The 17,104-nt window shown below is 44.8% G+C and overlaps 1 long non-coding RNA gene across 1 annotated transcript; it reads right to left on the minus strand.

Moving 5' to 3' along the window:
• Positions 1-485: 485 nt before the first annotated feature.
• On the minus strand, positions 486-4,412 carry LOC132867867 (uncharacterized). Its single transcript, XR_009650784.1, has 4 exons — positions 4,370-4,412; positions 4,183-4,281; positions 1,522-1,573; positions 486-1,419 (listed from the first exon to the last, which is right to left on the minus strand). It is a non-coding gene; the product is annotated as an uncharacterized LOC132867867 (long non-coding RNA).
• Positions 4,413-17,104: the final 12,692 nt, after the last annotated feature.

Raw genomic sequence — 17,104 nt, forward strand, 5'->3', positions numbered from 1 at the left:
GGGGTGTGTGTGTCTCTTGTTGTTGTTACATTTGTTTGTTGTCTTTAATCTTAAAAACTGGGTATATTTGTATGAATGTCTTTGTGCTAAGATACTTCTTTCAATAAAACATTGAAATACAAAATCAGTAAATGAATTATTACCTCATGTTGTATTGTGCTATAAACCCAGGTAACAATTTACGTAGTTACTCCGTACTTACAGCGTAATGGTTTGGTAGATGTTACGTAGTGTTTTTACATAGTTACTGTGTAAAAGTCTGGACTACCAGCAACGTTTTTACGACGTCATAAAGTTGCGTAGAGAAATTACATACCCACCACCTTATGGGCACCTTCCCAATACCCTATGGGGACCTTCCCACTATGGATACTTTCACACTCATATGGGCAAGTTCTCACCATCTTACATTTTCACATCCCAAAACCTGAGTAATATTATGCAGAAAACATGGAAGAAGCAATTTTGCATAGTTGGTGCATTTATTTCAACCAAATAAATAGCTGCATCAGCCACGTTAGGTTAGAAATGTGAAATATATATATATAAAACCGTGTGTACTAGTACACTTAAAAATCATAACAGGTCATGTGTTGTAGTTATATATATATATATATATATATATATATATATATATATATATATAAAACAGGCGGCAAGGTGGTGTAGTGGTTAGCGCTGTCGCCTCACAGCAAGAAGGTCCTGGGTTCGGGGGCCGGCGAGGGCCTTTCTGTGTGGAGTTTGCATGTTCTCCCCGTGTCCATGTGGGTTTCCTCCGGGTCCTCCGGTTTCCCCCACAGTCCAAAGACATGCAGGTTAGGTTAACTGGTGACTCTAAATTGACCGTAGGTGTGAATGGTTGTCTGTGTCTGTGTCAGCACTGTGATGACCTGGCGACTTGTCCAGGGTGTACCCCACCTTTCGCCTGTAGTCAGCTGGGATAGGCTCCAGCTTGCCTGCGACCCTGTAGAAGGATAAAGCGGCTAGAGATAATGAGATGAGATGAGATATATATAAAACTGCATGTACTAGTACAATTGACAATCATAACAGGTCATGTGTTGTAGTTTCACAGGATGAAATAGAAGATTAATACATGCATTACCTGAATCAAATGTAATCATGAATATGCAAAGGAACTTAAAGGTATTATTCTGCACTTTTATGATGGCCGCTGGTCAGATATTACATTACACTAAAATGGCATAAAAACCTACAGAGACTGACTGCAATATTTACACACATGCCAACCATTATTTTTGTTCTGGCTCTAGAAAATATTTCATGGTGAACCAGTATTCAATAATAGAAATTCTAGCAGTGAAAGAGCAAACAGCTGTCTCTGGTTTCTGAATCAGATGAATGGTGGGTTGGTACAGTAGTTGTCTCCTTAGTTGTTGCAGCCACAGCAGCGCGAGCCTGCAAATATAATGATAAATTAGGAAATCGATGTTTACTATTATATGGTCAGATTAAGTGATGTATGTACACATAAAATATTTGCAAGAGGTAAGTACTTACAGATAATTCTGCACAATTTCATCTAGGCGCATCAGAACCTTTCTCTGATAATCTATAAAAACAAATAAAAAGGAAATGGTTAATGTCATGGGCCACATAAAAACGAGTGAGCATTATGCATTTATGAATTAAAGACATTAACTTTAAAAAATGGTTGGATTTTATGATAAAATACCACACATCAATAAGTAATATTATTAATACTGGATGTCACTACACAGATATTCAGACTGACAGATAACAAATGTAGTGTTGATCACACCTGTGTTGCGTGCATGTATTTTATTTTACTCCTTTAAAAAAAAACCTCCAACCTTTCATGGATTCGTGGATAATAATCAATTCATCACAATAAAATGCATTTGAAACCAATCGCAGTAAATTCTGTGCTCCTTCACCTGATCATAGGCAGGGGTGTCAGAAGCATTCTTAATGTGGGGGGGGACACACAGGCGGGGGTCCTCCCCCAGAAAATGTTTAATTAATTAGATGCCATTTCCTGCATTCTGGTGTATTTTAACAGGTTGTTAAACACCTAATTTTACCTACAAAAGTCACTTAATTCAATGACTATTTTAGAGACTCAACAATAAGTCCTCATTCAACTAGTCCATATATTCATCAGCCTGTTTTTAAACCCACTGCTCTGCCTAAGATAATGAGATGAATGTGACACAATTTATCACCAACAATGACTTTATGGGTGCATTTTACTTTTTATTTTGTGTTTCCTTTTTTATTTAGTTTTAGATGTAACCCAACATGCCACTGGGCCAAGCAATAGTGACACTCAACGGTATGTTTAAAAATAAGAATATTCATCATTTCACACAACGAACAGGCATGACATGGCATCATGCAAACTTCATAACACAAAATCACACAACGGTGACACATAAAAGAGAACTTCACACAATGAACAAGTGCAGTTTTGTCACCTACATGCAATGGTGGTACTACAGTAACGTTTACAGATTAGTATAACAAATAGATTTATAGATAGAACTCCTTCTTACATTGGTGCCGCCACAATTTCTACCACTTCATCACTTTTATCCCCCTTTCCTTCACAATCCACCTGGAATAACATCCATCTCTCTCCATTGCTTTCCTTTCTACTCTTCCTTCCCCATTTCCCATGTTACTTTCCAGAAAACTGGCAAAGACCAGACAAAACAAGGAATCAGTAAATATCATCAGAGCAGACTTGACCTCATTCTTGGCATTACAGTAAGGCAGGCCTACTGGGTTTGAATTAAATGATAGCTGATACATCTCCTAACATTGCCAGCTGACTGCACTAACATTTCCATTGGGACACTGGCTAAGCTTGTTTCATTGTTGAGTTGAGCAATAATTTAACGTGGCCTCGGGTTAATTTTGAGGGCAGATAACAAAAGAATAAGGTTTTAGCAAAAGCTCGCCATTGTGAGGTGGCAATGGGGTTGATGTCACTAGAGATAATGAGATGAGAATGAGTCAGGTTTTTTTAAATCAAGAATCGGAAATAATTCAAAATAAAAATTCAGGCATGATGCGTGCGTGTCGTGCATGGAGATTTTCCCGCCATGATTGGGTTGCCTGTGATGGCAGGCACACGAGTACATGACCAGGGATGAGAATTTTCCGCGGATCTGCGGAATTCCGAGTTTTTCCCGCTGAAAATGTCATTTTTGTGAAACGTGTAAATCCATTGGGAAAATTTCGGGGGGGGGGTAGGGGTCGGCACGAGGCGAGGCTTGTGGTGGCACAAGCAGGCAGGACCGACCGACCGACCGCCAGCATCTTCTGGCAACGCTCATCGCAAAATTAGTTGCAGCTGTGATAACGGAAATCGTCATTGCTTTCTTCAATATTTATGCTAACAACAACTCACAACGATTTCCGCCAACGTTTTGGCGCTAGTTTCATCTCACTTCTACAATTCACGGAGAAACAAGCTACACGTACAAGGTTTTGATCACTTCTTAAGTTCTAGTTATTTTGGTTAGTTTTCAAAGTTACTTCGCCAATATGGCGAAAGTTTTGGACCGCAAAAATGAGGATCGTGCCAGGGAAATCGATAAATCGAACGGGATAAAGAACAGTTTCCGATGGGCATGGCTCGATAGTAGCGTTACCGTGCAAATAGGGGCACAAACTGTGACGACGTGCCTGACGGAACATATCCGAAAAGTGGACGTGCCGGGAAAGGTTCTGTGTATTCTGTGCTCAGATATGATCAATTATGGAAACAGAGGCGCTAGAAACATCCAGGAGCACATCAAAACAAAAAAGCACAAAGGTACGTTTTACTTAAATTGTCAAAGATAGAGTCAGGAGGAATCTAATATTTCATTACGGTTACCTCCGTTATCGCTCACGATATATATATATATATATGTGTGTGTGTGTGTGTGTCACAGAGTGAGACGTGACGCTCGTGCACACACACCTTCATTCTCACACACACACACACCTCTCACGCAAGTGCACAGCGCATAGGCAGCAATCTGCCGGCAATGTTCAAACATCTTGGCTGACCTGTCGCTGTGAGTTGCACTTCATTTCCATTACTGTTTTCTGTATGGATATTACTGGCTTTCAAGCATTTCGTACTCCACCGTTTGCCATAGTTTCTAACGAGAGCAGCATTTGTTCTGAGTGCAGGGAAAGGCCTACCGGCATTCTAGTAGCATTTGTTTGGCTCCACTCATATGTAAAACGCATCACACGCTTCTAAGCATTTTCATCTCCCATCTGTTAAGCATTGTCTATGGTCTAGGAAACACAAGTATAAACTGGTTATTTCTAACGTCAAGTTTATTTAGTTCTAGCATTTTTATAACACAAAACAGTTTTCAGTAACTCATCACGCGAACTCCACATCCTTCCTGTTTGTTGTGAGAAACCGAGGGACTGTACCATTGGCTTGTTATGGAGGGGTTTCGCAGGTGTTTGGTAGAACGGACTATTTTAACGGGGGTGTTTTACTGGTGTTGGGGAAACGTATTTTACTATGCACTGAAGGGTTTTTGGTTAATGAAAATTATTTTGGATGTTTGTATATTTTGTGTTTGTTTCTTTAAATTGTTATTTTGTATTTAGGATGTCATTATTTAGTTGATTGATTAATTTTGCAATTTGGGCTCAACATATATATATATATATATATATATATATATATATATATATATATATATACATATATAATGTGGGAAAGGGGGATTGTGAATTGGGCAAATGCCCCCTTGACCGGCCAGGCATTTATATATATATATATATATATATATATATATATATATATATATATATATATATATATAAATGTGTGTGTGTGTGTGTGTGTGTGACACACACTGCATGACACACGGTGACGTCGGGTGACAACAGCGACAAGTTATTCACTACTATACTGTCCCGACCACTACTCTACTTCAAACTTCACTACTCCCTTCACTAGTTGTTGGGTTTCCTGTGGTGGCAGGCACACACAGGACCGAAACCATCAAAAAACAACTCGATGGGTTTCTTTATGTATCCACACTATGCCTATGGGACATCACTCGCGTGGGCCAGAGCTCCGCTAAGGTGGTGTGTATGACTGGTAATTACTAACATTGGCTACTAGGCGGTGTGTATGACTGGTAATTACTAACATTGGCTACTAGGCGGTGTGTATGACTGGTAATTACTAACATTGGCTACTAGGTGGTGTGTATGACTGGTAATTACTATAACACTGGCCACTAGGCGGTGTGTATGACTGGTAATTACTAACATTGGCTACTAGGTGGTGTGTATGACTGGTAATTACTATAACACTAGCCACTAGGCGGTGTGTATGACTGGTAATTACTAACATTGGCTACTAGGCGGTGTGTATGACTGGTAATTACTAACACTACGTTCAGACTGCAACCTGAAACGACCCATATCCGATTTGTTGTGAAATACGATTTTTTTGTTAGGCCGTTCACATTACCAATTATATGAGACTTGTATGCGATCTCCAATAAGAACGGAAAACGACCCAAAAGTGTCCTGCATGCGCAAATTGACACGTAATAAGCACATCTACGTAATACGTATACAAAAAAAAGCGCACTCTTCAAGTTTAATGATTTCTTTTTTTGTTTGTTTGTTTGTTTGTTTGTTTAATTATCTGGTTAAAGTGTGAGGTCTTGTGTGTGTTTTTGTTTCTGAACTGAAATGAAAACGTGTAGCCTGATAACGAGGGTTGACTCCTAAATGTCTCTGTAATTTCTATATAAGTGCACTACATGTTCCTAGGAAGTAATGGATTTTTAAACTCTATATAGTGCACTCGAGCTTCAGTAGGCAGTCATTTGGGATACGGCCACTGTATTACCAAACTCTTAATTCAGGCTTAATAATTTGCACATATTTATTTCGTCATATTAATAAACTTTTTCTACATTTTTATAAATATTTATTTAGATTGTTTATAGCCAGCTGAATTCTGCAAATTCTCTCAGCGCTGGCTCAAGGTGCATAAACACCAGTGCAGTTTGCTATGGAGATGAGGCGAGAGCTGGCGATGTGGTTTTTGTGGCGGCGGCGGAACTCACACAATAATCTGATTAATGTGGGCAGCAGACTAATGAGACCGAAGGTGTCAAATTACTGGAAATTTCCAGAACAATCTTATAATCTTGTAATACAGGATGGTTTAAGTCATAAATCAGTTATAGAAACTGTTTTATTTAATCAGGCTAACAGATCAACATCCAGGTCCCTACCAAATCCACCATTAGCTTGATCAATTCTATAAAAGTCTATTTAAATTCTGAAAACTGTACAAATGTTGTTGTTTTCCACCAAAGAGGCGGGATTACCCAACGCATATCGGATATGCATCGGATTTAGGACCACATATCCAAGCGGCCTGGGTCGCATGTGAAAAAATCGGATCTGTGTCGTTCAGATTGTCAATAACAAATCGGATACAGGTCGCATATGGGCAAAAAAATCGGATATGGGTCGTTTCAGGGTGCAGTCTGAACGTAGTCTAACATTGGCTACTAGGTGGTGTGTATGACTGGTAATTACTATAACACTGGCCACTAGGTGATGTTTCATCTCATCTCATCTCATTATCTCTAGCCGCTTTATCCTTCTACAGGGTCGCAGGCAAGCTGGAGCCTATCCCAGCTGACTACGGGCGAAAGGCGGGGTACACCCTGGACAAGTCGCCAGGTCATCACAGGGCTGACACATAGACACAGACAACCATTCACACTCACATTCACACCTACGGTCAATTTAGAGTCACCAGTTAACCTAACCTGCATGTCTTTGGACTGTGGGGGAAACCGGAGCACCCGGAGAACATAAAAACTCCGCACAGAAAGGCCCTCGCCGGCCACGGGGCTCAAACCCGGACCTTCTTGCTGTGAGGCGATAGTGCTAACCAGTACACCACCGTGCCGCCTAGGTGGTGTGTATGACTGGTAATTACTATAACAATGGCCACTAGGCGGCGTGTATGACTGGTAATTACTAACACTGGCCACTAGGCGGTGTGTATGTCTGGTAATTCCTAATATTGGCCACTAGGCGGTGTGTATGCCTGGTAATTACTAACACTGGTATGCTCGCAGGCGGGCACGGGACCGAAACCATCAGAAAACAACTCGATAGGTTTCTTAATGTATCCACATTCTATTGTTATGGGGCTCCGCTCGCAGGAACTCCACTGCAGCATTTATTAAAACAGTTTTCAAAATTTGCACTGTGTGATAACTAAGTGTAAAAATGTTTTCATGGTTTTATTAAGGCGATCATGCTGTTTAATCATTTAAAAAAAAACACACAAGCAGGTGAAGACAACTGAAGAGAATGTTTATTACAGATTCTGTGTACAGAATTGTCTTTGCACATCTTTATGTATTTCTCATAAAAGGAAGGAAAAAAAGCTGAAATTCCCGAATTGTTTGTTTCTGAGTTTGCAGTAGCATCACTTGTGTAAATGCATCTGGTGTAAAGGATGTTTGGAGTGAGGATTTCCTGCTGTACAAAACAGACTCTGTTGGAAAAAAGAAGGTTTCTGTTTCATTTAATGAGACATGCAGATGTGTCTCACTGTCTCTTCATCTCTATGAACACAGGAAGGACGTATCCTATCAGTCAGCTTGACGACAGCACAGAGGAGAGAGACAAGAATGAAGACCACAGGCCTGATGAGAATGAGCATGGGTTTGAGGTGATTTTGAGGACCCCCTCCCCTACAGGGAACCGGACCCCGTCCCCTTTATGGACCCCTACAAGGACCCCATCCCCCTTATGCAACCTATCCCCTTTTGGGACCCTGTCCCCCTTATTGCACCTGCCCCCTTTTGGGAACCAGACCCCGTCCCCATTGAGGGCTCCCTCCCCTTCAGCGAACCAGACCCCATCCCCTTTATGGACCCCTACAGGGACCCCATCCCCCTTACACAACCTGTCCCCTTTTGGGACCCTGTCCCCCTTATTGCACCTGTCCCCTTTTGGGAACCAGTCCCCGTCCCCATTGAGGGCTCCCTCCCCTTCAGTGAACCAGACCCCATCCCCTTTATGGACCCCTACAGGGACCCCATCCCCCTTACACAACCTGTCCCCTTTTGGGACTTTGTCCCCCTTACACAACCTGTCCCCTTTTGGGAATCAGACCCCTTCCCCATTGAGGACCCCCTCCCCTTCAGAGAACTGGACCCCATTCCCTTTATTGAACCCAAAAAAGACCCCATCCCCCTTACACAACCTGTCCCCTTTTGGGACCCTGTCCCCACTATTGGACCAGTCCCCTTTCGGGAACTGGACCCAGTCCCTGTTATGACCTCCTACCCTTCAGGGAACTGGACCCCATCCCCTTTATTCAACCTGTCCCCTTTTGGGAACCAGACCCTGTCCCAGTTGAGGGAACCAACCCCCGTTCAGGCCCCGGACTCTTTGAGGACCCCGACCCCCATTCAGGCCCTGACCCCCCTTTGGATTCCAGCCCCTTTGAGGACCCCAAACCCCACTAGGATTCTGACCCCTTTGAGGAACCCTCCCCCTGTGAGGATTTGTACCCCATTGAGGAACCTGACACCTAAATGGAACCATATCCATTTGAGGACCAACACCCCTCTGAACGCCCCATCCCCCTTTGGGAACCCATCTCCTCTAAGCACCCTGTCCCCCTTAGGGAACCCTTCCCCTTTGAGAACCCCGTTCTGCATCTGGAGCCCACCCCCTTTGATTGTCCCATTGCCTTCATTGGGCCCGTCCCCTTATATGCTGGTTCCTGTTGTCAGTATTATGAGTCCTGTCCAGTGCCACGGGATAAGGAGGAGGATGGATGAAGAAGACAATGTTGAAGAAGCCCCTCCCCGTAGAAGGCAGCGATTGACTCCTGATGAATAACTTGAGGAGCTTTCATTAGGAGGCCCATCCCAATCCTAGACCAGAAGTAGAATTTTCTTATTATTTTTGAGTGAGTTATAACCCTCAACACTTCACATTCATCACCACATTTTCATCAGTAGATGTGTAGTAAGTATCTGTGGTAAGTATTTTATCCCGAGACTCATACATAATAATCATTAATTTAATAGTAACGTATTTAAATAGTAGTAACAATTTTAGAATAAAGCAGTTCTAGCAATTACTTTAAAAAATCAGCATGTAGGTTTATATTTCTGGTTATTGTTAAAAGTATTAGTGTTTAATCGTAGGATGTCATGCATTTATGACATGGTTTTAGTATAATAAATATTATAAATTAATAGTAATCAAATTTATATATGGGAGTGGTAAAATAGAATATATTGTATTCATGTAAATATATATATATATATATATATATATATATATATATATATATATATAAAACTTATTAATATTAAAATTATTAGTTTTTAAGATAAATGGTGTGGCATCCATCCATCTCGAGAGATGATGGTAGCACCTTGGCTGGTCATCAGTCTACTTTTCCCCTCCTCAAGATCACTTTAAGGATCCTCCAGAGCCTGTGGAGTAACTTCGGGCAGTTCTTATATACCTTATAAGGTACCCCACTTGGTCCTGGGGCTGAGCTTGCTCTACCCTTCTTGATCACCTCCTGGATCTCCTTCCAGCTAGGCTCCTTCCCCTTGAAGTCCAGAGTTGGTGCAGGTGGATCAATCAAAGACTGGCAGTGGCCTAGATCTTGCTCCCTGGATTCGTCACCGAACGTGTCTCTGAGATACTGGTGGACTTCAGTTTTGGAGCATGAGAGCTGTTCGCTACGCTTCTACCCAAGCAGCTGTTTTGTGAACCCAAATGGGTTCGCTATAAAGGCAGTTCGTTTCCTGGCCCTCTCTTTCCTCCTTCTCCTGTGCCACTCAGCTCTCCTTAAGGTCATGAGCTTCTTGCGGAAGATGTTACGCAGCTCTGTGAGAGGTCTCCTCTCCTCTTCCCTTACCTCCTTGAACCGTCTCCTCAGGTTCTTCAGCTCCTTCCGAAGCTGGTGGATCTTATTCGCTCTGTTGCTGATGGTGTAGCGGAGCTTCGTTGCTCTCTTCTCCTCCAGCCCAAATCTCTCAGCTGCTAGGCTGATGATGATGGTGGTCATTGTCTGGAGGCATCGGTCAACTTCACCCTTGGCTGTTGCTTCCAAGATGAACTCGGCATCGTTGTCAAACTGGACCCACTCTTTCTCCTTGTTGGCTTGGGGCCACTTGACCCGACGTTCTGATGTTCTGTGTGGGTTTGGGGCTTGTGTCACTTGGAGGTTCAGGGCACTGTGGGTTGACTCCAGGCCTAGTTCCTCCTGCATCTCACCAGGGTTGTTCCTTGTGCACTGTAACACATGTACCGTCTGCACACATCGCATCTTGGCCTGGTGGATCTTCAGGCCATGTGGGTTTTTGCACACTTTGCCACAGAAGCATTCTGTACTCTTAGTTGTGTTTCCATTGCTGTGTGTCGGTGTTCTTTGGTCCGTCCGAATGGACTCCTCATCCTCCCCCCTCTTGGGGATAGGAGGATGTCATGCTTTTATGAGAATTTTTTCGTATAATGAACATTATAAATTAATAGTAATCAGACTTATATCTGGTAGTGGTAAAGTAGGGTATAATGTATTCATGTAAATATGTAAACATACATATATGTATATATTACAAAATTTTACATTAATGATTTTAAGATTAATAAGTTAACATAAATGGTGTGGCATCCGTCCATCTCGAGAAATGATGGTAGTGCCTTGGCTGGTCATCAGTCTAGTTGGGAGCAGGGTCGAGAATGGCTCAGAAATCCAGTTCTTGCGTGGCAGTCCCTTCCACAGTTGACATAGATGGAGTTGGATGGTGGGTTGAGGGCCCGCTCCTGTTGCCTCTGCTTTTGACTTCCCCTTTTGTCCTTCAGCTGCTGGTTGCGGCTCTCTTCTCCCCTCTTGACTCCAGAGCAGACTGCATGGCGCCAGTTTCTCCTATCGCAAGACAGCTGTTCCCACTTGTCAGGGTCGATGTCAGTCAGCTTCATGTCACACTTACATCCATCTTTGAAGCGGAGAACTGGACAGCCCACTGAGCGTTGCCCCGACGCAAGTTCCCCATACAGCAGGTCTTTGGGAATGTGGCCATCTTGCATAGGGCGCACATGTCCAATCCAGCAAAGCCTTCTCTGACAAAGGGTGAGATGCATACTGAGGCAGCCAGCATGCTTCAGCACAGGGGTGATGGTGACCTTGTCACACCATGTGATGCCAAGTATAAGTCCAAGACAGTGGAGGTGGACGCTTTCCAGGCAGTTTTCTTGCCTGCCGTAGATTGTCCATGTTTCACTGCTGTAAAGAAAAGTACTGAGGACGTAGGTCTTGTGTACTTTGACTTTGGTGTTACTAGTCAGATAGTTCTTGCTCCATATTATTTTGTTGAGCTTGGCCATGACACCAGCAGTCTTGGTGATTCATTTGTCCAACTCGTTGTTGAGTGACAGGTTGCAGCTGACAGTGGTGCTCAAGTAGGTGAAGCTGCTGGTGACCTTGAGCATTTGGTCATCAATGTTGATGAATGGAGGAGTTAGAACATCCAGACCCATGACTTTCGTCTTCTTAATGCTGATGGTTAGACCAAATTTCTTGCAGGCAGTGGAGAACTGAACAATCAGCTGTTGGAGGTCGTCTTCAGAGTGAGCGATCAGAACTGCGTCATCTGCAAAGAGCAGTTCTCTGATGAGGATGGTGCGGACCTTTGTCTTTGCTTGTTGTCTGGCCAAGTTGAATAGCTTCCCGTCGCTTCTGGTATGCAGGTGGATGCTTTCTGTGGAGTTTTTGAATGCAAAGTTCAGCAGTAGGGAAAAGAAGATACTAAACAGAGTCAGTGCTAAAACGCATCCTTGTTTGATGCCACTCTTGATAGCAAAGGGCTCTGAGGTCTCTCCATCGTAGCTGACTACACCCAGCATGCCATCATGAAAGGAGGCAATGATGCTGAGCAACTGTGGAGGGCAGCTAGTTTTGCTTAGGAGTTGGAAAAGATCTCTTCTGCTCACTAAGTCAAAGGCTTTGGTGAGATCAATGAATACAACATACAGTGGCATCTGTTGTTCCTGGCACTTCTCTTGGAGTTGTCGAACAGAGATGATCATGTCCACCGTTGATCTCTGAGCACTTAAGGCACATTGGGACTCAGGGTGGATACGGTTGGTGAGAACTTGTAGTCGGCTGAGTACCACCCTAGCAAAGACTTTGCCAATGATGCTTAGCAGTGAAATTGCTCTGTAGTTATTGCAGTCACTGCGGTCACTTCATTTTTGTACAGAGTGACAATCTTGGCATTTCACATGTGTTGTGGCACCTTGCCTTCTCTCCAGCAGAGGAGGAGCAGCTCATACAGTGGTTCCAGCAGGGCCTGTTTTCCGCATTTGATGATCTCAGGTGGTATGGCGTCCTCTCCTGGTGAATTCCCACTTTTCAAGGCGTCGATGGCTTTGGCAAGTTCTTCTACTGAGGATTCGGTGTCCAGTTCTTCTAAGACAGCGAGGCGCTCAATGGCATCTATCTCTGGTGTAGAGGTCCAGGTAGTGCTGAACCCATTATCTCATCTGCTTGGTCTTGTCAGTGATTGTTTCACCAGTCTTGGATTTCAGAGGTGCAGTCTTCTTTGGTTGGTTGGTTGTTTTATTGCTTCATACATTGCCCTGATGTTACCAGTATCAGATGCTTGTTGGATGCTGCTTGCCAGTTGGCACCCGTAGTCATTAGCACATCGATGAGCAGTTTGCTGGGCTTGCTTGCGTGCAGCCCTGAATGCCAGTAGATTTCTCTGACTGGGATCTTGCTTGTAGTTGATGTGAGCCTTCCTCTTGGTGTCGATGACAGGGTCCAGTTGCGAAATGTTGGCTTCAAACCAATCTGCATTCATCCGTTCTTTCTTGCCATAAGTCTGGGCAGCAGCATCATGAGTGGCACTTCAAAGGAAGTTCCCCCTGTCTGCAGCATTCTCTGCATGGCTATTTGGCAGCAACTCCACGAGACGTTGCATGAACTCTTGGTTTTTGGCTGGAATGGCAGCATAGCAGGTGTTAATCCGAGGCTGGCAGTTCTTCCTAGAGCGGTGGAGTTTCTTAGGCCGAAGCTTTATCTTTGAGGCTATGAGTGAGTGGTCGGTATCGCAGCCAATCCTGTGGTACGCTCTGGTGTTCTGTACACTGTTGAGAGAGCTGTGCCTAGTAATGACCATGTCCAGTTGATGCCAATGGCCTGACCTTGGATGTCTCCAGGATGCTTTATGGCAAGCCTTGTTCTGGAAAAAGGTGTTCGTAATGCACAGGCCATGGTAACAGCACAGCTCTAGAAGCCTTTGGCCATTCTCATTCATCTTTCCAATGCCATGGTGACCCAGGACAGTTGGACAGGATTCTCGGTCAGCTCCCACTCTAGCATTAAAGTCTCCGAGGAGATAGAGGTGCTCAGTCAAGGGGGCTTGCTGTACTATGCGATCCAAAAGTTCATAGAAATGGTCTTTGACTTCAGAAGAACCTCGCAGGGTTGGCGCATAGATACACACAAGATTCACAGGGCCGGCTGTTGTAGACAGGCGCAAGATGAGTGTGCGCTCACAACCACCTGAGGGGTATTCAATCATGCGAAGCAGCGTGTTCTTGACGGCAAAGCCAACTCCAACGCCACTTTTGTTCAGTACTAACCACTGCATACCAGGAACACCCCACAGGATGTGTCATTTGAGAGCTGCTCAGACCCAGTCATCTAGCCATCACAATTTGGCCCTTGTCAAAGTCACTCAGATCCTTACGCTTGCCCATTTTTTCTGCTTCCAGCACCTCAGGGTCTGTCTCAGAAACTGGGTACTGTGGGGGTACCCCACTTACTTACTTACTTGGGCCCTTGGATCCATGCGGAGCATAGGCCACCGATGATCTTCCTTCATCCAGCTCGGTTCTGGGCTTCCCTCTCCAGATCTTCCCAACGCATCCCCAGTCCAATCAGCTCCCGCTCCGTGTCTCGCCTCCAAGAGTTTCTAGGGCGGCCCCTCCTTCTCTTGCCTTGGGGGTTCCAGGTCAGTGCCTGTCTGGTGGTACCGTCAGCTGACTTTCTGAGGGTATGACCAATCCACCCCCATTCCCTTCTCAGGATGTGTTTGACAACAGGTTCCTGTCCTGCCCTACACCACAGCTCTTCGTTTCTGACCTTCTCTGGCCACCTGATGTTGAAGATGCATCTGAGGCAGTTGTTGACGAATGTTTGTATCTTGTGTTGTGTTGTCTTGTTCATCCTCCATGTCTCTGATCCGTATAGCAAGACTGACTTGACGTTGGAGTTAAAGATGCACACCTTGGTGTCGATGTGGATTTCCCTGGAGGCCCAGATGTTCTTCAGCATGACAAAGGCTGCTCTTGCCTTGCCAATCCTGGCTGTGACATCCTGTTCTGTGTCACCCTGTTGGTCCATCACACTTCCCAGGTACACAAAGGACTCCACCTCCTTGATTGTCTCTCCACCTACTGTAATGGGGATGTTAGTGGTGTCGTTGACCTTTAGGACTTCTGTTTTCTTCTTGTTGATCTTATGTCCCACTCTGGCAGATGTTGAGTCCAAGCGGATAGTTTTGTCCTGCATCTGACTGTGGTAGTGTGAAAGGAGTGCTAGGTCGTCAGCAAAGTCCAGATCGTCTAGCTGTCTCCCCTGTAACCACTGTATTCCGTTGTTCCTTCCCTCTGTGGTAGTCCTCATGATCCAGTCTATTGCCAGGATGAACAGGAAAGGTGACAGTAGACATCCTTGCCATACTCCTGTCTTTACTTCAAAACTGTCTGACAGTTGTCCTGCATGGGATACTCTACATGTCATGTCCTTGTATGTTCCCTTGATTATGGAGATGATCTTCTGGGGTACCCCATAGTGCCTCATTAGCTTCCATAGTGTCTCCCTATCCATACTGTCAAAAGCCTTTTCAAAGTCTATAAAGTTAATGTAGAGGGGGGAGTTCCACTCCAGTGACTGCTCCACTATGATGCGCAGGGTGGCTATCTGGTCAACACAAGACCTGTTCTTATGAAAACCTACCTGCTGGTCTCGGAGCCTGTCATCTACTGCCTCCTTCATTCTCTCCAAAAGAACTCTGTTAAGGACTTTCCCTGGTACTGAGAGGAGCATGATTCCTCTGTAGTTGCTACAGTCCCCAAGATCTCCTTTCTTCGGAAGCTTGATGAGTATACCCTCCTTCCACTCCGCTGGTACTCGTTCTTCTTCCCAGATCTTGTTGAAGAGGCTGTGCAGCATGCTGACTGCCGTCTCCATGTCAGCCTTGATGGCTTCTGCTGGTACCTCATCTGGTCCTGCTGCTTTCCCATTCTTGAGGGACTTGATCACTTTCCTGATCTCTGCCTTTGTGGGTTTCTCACAGTTAATTGGCAGGTCTGCCTCTGCTGGTGGAATGTCTGGTGGTGCGTTAGGGGCCGATCGGTTTAACAGCTCCCTGAAGTGTTCTGCCCATCTCCTGAGTTGCTCCTCAGTTATTGTGAGTGGGTTTCCCTGTTTATCCTTGATCGGCTTGTCTGTCTGTTGAAACTTTCCTGCCAGCTGTTTTGTCACCTGGTATAGTTCTCTGAGTTTTCCCTGTCCTGCTGCTTCCTCTGCCCTTTTGGCCAGACTGTCGATGTAATCTTTCTTGTCCTTTCTGATGCTCTTTTTCACTTGCTTGTCAGCAGCAGTGTACTCTTCCTGTGCCCTTTCCTTGGCTGATCGTGTGCGGCTCATGTTGAGTACTGCCTTCCTCTCTTTCCTCTCCTCCAGTCTCTGTAGGGTGTAGGCAGAGATCCACTCTTTGTGTTCTGCTTTCTTCCTGCCAAGTACCTCTTCACATGTGCCCAGCCAAATATCCTTGATGTGTTGCCACTGTGCCTCAATGTCCATGTCTTCGCTCTCTAGGTGGTTTTGTAGAGCATGAAACCTATTCAACAGGTTTAGCTGGAAGGATGTCCGGACATCTACGCTCTTGAGCAGGCCCACGTTGAATCTTTTGCAGGGTTTGGTGGTTCTGTTTGACTTGTGCCTCTTCAACCTAAGTCTGACTGACATCGCAAGGAGGTGGTGGTCGGATGGCACATCGGCCCCTCGCATCACTTTTACATCCTGCAATGATCGCCTAAACTTCCGGCTGATGCAGACATGGTCAATCTGGTTCTCTGTGGCGTGGTCTGGGGATCTCCAAGTGGCCTTGTGTATCCTCTTGTGGGGAAATATACTACCTCCTATCACTAGTTGGTTGAGGGAGCACAAGGAAGGTTCTCTCTGCCTGGTACATCGTCCTGCTGCGATCCTGGCTGCTGCGATCCTGGGGGCCTGCACCCCACCAGGATAAGGAACTGTGTAACCTTGTCGAGGTGTAGCAGCTTGTTCCAACCTGGTTTGTCTGCCCGGGTCTGGTGCATGGGAGACCTGTAACCTTCGGGGGGCTTAAGACGCCAGGGAGGTACTAATTAGCAGTTCCGCCAACCCCTCTCGCAGAGGTTAAATGGATTTGCATAAGGCCAACAACCTTACCTAGAAAAAGACTTGTTACCGAAGCACTGACGATAATCCAAAACCAAGCTGGCCTAGGAGAAGAAGGCTCCCCACAACGGAGACGCATGACGCAGTGCAGTGACAGCCAAGAGGAAGCTGCAAGGCCGACTCCCCTTCTGACACCCAGGAACAACACAAGAATGGGGTACCCCACTTAATATACTAAATCAATAAACTATATGGTTTTGAATGGTGATGTTGGTTTTAATTTGAAATAAAATGATGAAAGAAATAATACAGATAAAACTAAATCTTTGATGTGAATACTCTATTCAGAATTTGGCAAAAATTCTGCAAACTTGTGAAAAAATGGCAGCTTGGTCTGAGACATGATAAATGGTTGACTACATCGCATTCCCTTAAAATTCCGGGCGGCACGGTGGTGTAGTGGTTAGCATGGTCTCCTCACAACAAGAAGGTTCTGGGTTCGAGCCCAGTGGCTGGCGAGGGCCTTTCTGTGTGGAGTTTGCATATTCTCCCCATGTCTGCGTGGGTTTCCTCTGGGTGCTCCCATTTCTCCCACAGTTCAAAGACATGCAGTTAGGTTAA

The sequence above is a fragment of the Neoarius graeffei genome, chromosome 19, assembly GCF_027579695.1.
Source record: "Neoarius graeffei isolate fNeoGra1 chromosome 19, fNeoGra1.pri, whole genome shotgun sequence".
Taxonomy (NCBI): Eukaryota; Metazoa; Chordata; class Actinopteri; order Siluriformes; family Ariidae; genus Neoarius; species Neoarius graeffei.